The sequence below is a fragment of the Mastomys coucha genome, unplaced genomic scaffold, assembly GCF_008632895.1.
Source record: "Mastomys coucha isolate ucsf_1 unplaced genomic scaffold, UCSF_Mcou_1 pScaffold7, whole genome shotgun sequence".
Classification (NCBI taxonomy): domain Eukaryota; kingdom Metazoa; phylum Chordata; class Mammalia; order Rodentia; family Muridae; genus Mastomys; species Mastomys coucha.
The window spans coordinates 83,928,364-83,932,050 of record NW_022196913.1 but is presented as its reverse complement, the minus strand read 5'-3'; the positions used below and the strand labels follow the sequence as shown (position 1 = coordinate 83,932,050).

The window sequence follows — 3,687 nt, the reverse complement described above, 5'->3', positions numbered from 1 at the left end:
AAAAAATGAAAGAAATGAAGTGGTATAAATAGGAAGGAGAGAAATAAAAGTAACTTTATTTGTAGATGATGTAACAGAGTATAAGAGACCAAAAAATTCTACCAGGAAACTTGTGCAGCTGATAAAAAATGTTTCAGCATAGTAACAGGAATAGAAGTGAAAACCCAGAATAAGTCCAGATGCCTATGGACATCATATATCTGGTAAGTAACTCAGAGATACAACGCAGAAAAAAAAGGAGATAATCTTCAACAAATAGTGCTGGTCAAGCTAGATGACTGCTATAGATAAATCCAGATAGATTCATACTTGCCATCCTGCACAAAATTCAAGTCTAGGTGGATCAAAGACGTCAATGTAAAATCAGATACAGTAAACCTGATTGAAGATAAAGTAGTTAGTAGCCTTGAACACATTGGAACAGGAAAGGACTTCCTAAATAAAAATACCCAAAGCACAGGCACTAAAATTGAAAATTAATCAGTAGGACCTCATAAGACCTAAACATTCCTGTACGGCAAAGAACACAGATATTAGTACAAAGAGGCAGCCCACAGAATGGAATTTTTTTTTAACCAACTCCACATACAATAGAGTTAATATATCCAAAATATATTAAGAATTCAAGAAACTAGATAACAAAAAGTATAAGAAACTCAATTTAAAAAAATGGGGTGTGCATCAAAAAAGAAATCCTTAAAGAAATGTTTAACAATCATAGCCATCATAGGTTCCATCTTGCACCTGTCAGCATGGTTGAAATTAATAATACAACTAAGAGCTTATGCTGCGAGAAAACAGAACAAGGAGGAATACTCCTTCATTGCTCACAGGAGTGAAAATTTATATAACTGCCATGGATATCAATATTACATAATGATGCTATTTTATTTCTAAGGCCGTTCCTCAGAAAGATGAGAATCAAATCTACCTCAAGATCCAGTTATAACATTCTTGGGCATGTACTCCAAAGATGTGTCATCCCAAAATAAGGACACTTGCTCAACTATGTTCATTGCTGATCCTTTCATAATAGCCAGAAATTAGAAATAAACTATACATCTCTCAAGAGAGGAATGGATAAAAACAAACTGTAGTGCATTTGCACAATTGTGTAAATATTTGTTAAAAACATGAAATCATGAAATTTGCATTTAAGTGGATGGAGCTAGAAAATAATCATTCTAAGTGATTTAACCCAGACACAAGAAGAATATTATATATATTTATTTACTTATATGTACATGTTCAGTGTTAAATTTCTATAAGCAGGCTACAAAACCACATAACCATGGAGCTTAGGTGTGGAATAATATACTTGTGAGAAGATTGGATCACCCTAGGAAGGGGGAATAGAGTAGATAATTATGGATTGAGGGTGGAATGACATCAAACAGAAGGATCAAATTGAGAGGAGTAGGAAAGGGGGGTATGAGAGAAAGTACTAAGAGGAACACATAAAAATATGGGCAATTTGAGGGGTTGTATGGAAGCTTAATACTGTAAAAATTTCTCTAAAATGAACACACACACACACACACACCTAACCTAGAAGTTCTCTCCAAGTGATAACCATTTGCAATGAAAAATTAGTTTTCCCAAGTGGAGTCTCTCTAGATGTACACACTACTTATAGGCAAGGCCACAAGTCCAACTAAAGTTTACAAATACAAAACAAACTCAATATTTTATTTTTCTCTTTTCTTTCTTTCTTTTTCCTTCCTTCTTCTCCTTTTTCTTTATTTGATATTTTCTTTATTTACATGTCATACGATTTCTCCTTTCCCAGTTTCCCCTCCAAAAAAAAACAAGAACAAACCCCTATTCCCTCCCCCCCACCCTCTCCTGCTTACTGGCCCTGGCATTCCCCTACACTGGGGTTTAAAAATAATATTTTTGCTATGTTTTCTTTTTCTTTTCTTACCCTTCCAACATTTTGCTTATATATTATTACATTCAATTTTTTTTTTTTAAATGAAATCTCTTTTCCAGTCTCTGTCCTACCTGATGTTATTCTGTCTAGACTCCACCCCCACAGTTACCTGGCAACAGCCAGGTTGGCATGGCCTACTATAAAAGGGACTGCTTGCCCCCTCCTCTTCTCTTACTCTTGCTTCTCTCCCTTGCCTCTTCCACCTTGCTCCTGCTCTCTCTACATCCCTCCCTGCCTGTCTCCATGTGATCATAGCTGTCCTCTACTTCTGTACTTTCTCCCTCTCTCTGCCTGTCTCTGCCTGTACTACCCTCTTAACTCCCCTCCCCATACCCTGAATAAACTCTATGGCTGGTCTCACACAGGGAAGAGATGCCTTGGCATGGGCCCACCAAGGCGGGCCCTCCCCCACACCTCATCACGAGCCCATAGAACATATTGTTATATTTCTTTATCTTTTCATAATCCCAATACCACCTCTCTCTCTGCCTCTCTCTCTCTCCTTGCCTCCCTCCCTCCCTCTCTCTGTCTCTGTCTCTCTCTGTCTCTGTCTCTGTCTCTGTCTGTCTTTCTTGCTCTCTGTCTCTCTCTCTGTCTCTCTGTCTCTCTCTCTCTCTCTCTCTCTCTCTCTCTCTCTCTCTCTCTCTCTCTCTCTCTGTGTGTGTGTGTGTGAGAGTGTGTGTGTGGTTTTCTTTGGCCCTTTGTTTTCTGTTTCTTTGCTTGTTTGTACTGTTCAGGGTTTTTTTGTTTTTATTTTATTTTATAATGGTTCTTTTCTTTCTTTATAATTGCTTCTTTGTTTTTGAATGAGCAAGAGCAAGAATTGTTGGCTCCCTCTCCCCACCTCAGCTCCCTGGCAGAGCTGACAGCCTGAGCCTGGAGGTGGCCACCTACTGGGCTCAACACTGGCCCACTACACTGCAGTTCACCTTTGAAGACAGAGGCTAGAAGTTACACCTAGCTGCTGACACGCCTACTTGCCTGAGGACCCACTGACTTTCGAACACGCCTGCCTGCTTGGGATCTTTGAGTTTCTAGAGTTTGGCTTCAACTGTCTGCTGCCTTGTTTACAGTACGCATATACCTTGTGCCTGGAGATTTTCGGTTTCAGTTCTTGCCTGCCTATAAATTTTCAAAATATCCCCAAGTAAAGCGATGCCTTGATAAAAATCTACTTGGCATTTGTTCTCTTTGTTCCCTGACCCCTTTGTTTTCGAGGTTGGTATCTAACCTCCCGCTGAAGCAAACACAGACCCAAGTGGGGCTTGGGCCGGTTCCACTCAAAGAATGAATGGAGACTTGAGTTGGATAGGGAGGTAGGGAGGAGTAGGAGTAGGGGAGGAGATAACATAATGAGAGCACATTGTATGAAATTTTTCTTTAGTAAAAAGTATTTTAAAGCTTATTCTTCTATAAGAAAATTTTTCTTCTTGAAATTTGTCTCAATTAAAGATTTGAAAGCATTTTATATAACTTGGTAGCTGGAAGCTTCTCATAATAATAAAGTATATATGGAATAAGGAAAAATTATAGTGGAGAATGGTCTTAGGAACACAAATATGGAAGGAATGACAACTGTAATAATTCAGATTAAAAAATAAAAATGGCCTAGATTGACACTATTTGTAGGGGAAAATAACTCAGGTATAAAAATAATAATAATGAAGAATAGGATGATAGGCTTTAGATTTGTTTGTCATAGTCACAGTACATGTGTCAGATGAACACCATGCTGTATCTTTTTCAGAATTCTG

The 3,687-nt window shown here is 38.3% G+C and overlaps 1 long non-coding RNA gene across 5 annotated transcripts in view; it reads left to right on the top strand.

Annotated features, from left to right (window-relative positions):
* LOC116081936 overlaps positions 1 to 3,103 on the top strand; it is an 18,867-nt gene extending 15,764 nt beyond the window's left edge. For all 5 annotated transcript variants that reach the window (XR_004115105.1, XR_004115108.1, XR_004115103.1 and 2 more), the window contains one exon: positions 2,749 to 3,103. This is a non-coding gene — a long non-coding RNA (uncharacterized LOC116081936). The remainder of the gene's footprint in view (positions 1 to 2,748) is intronic.
* Positions 3,104 to 3,687: the final 584 nt, after the last annotated feature.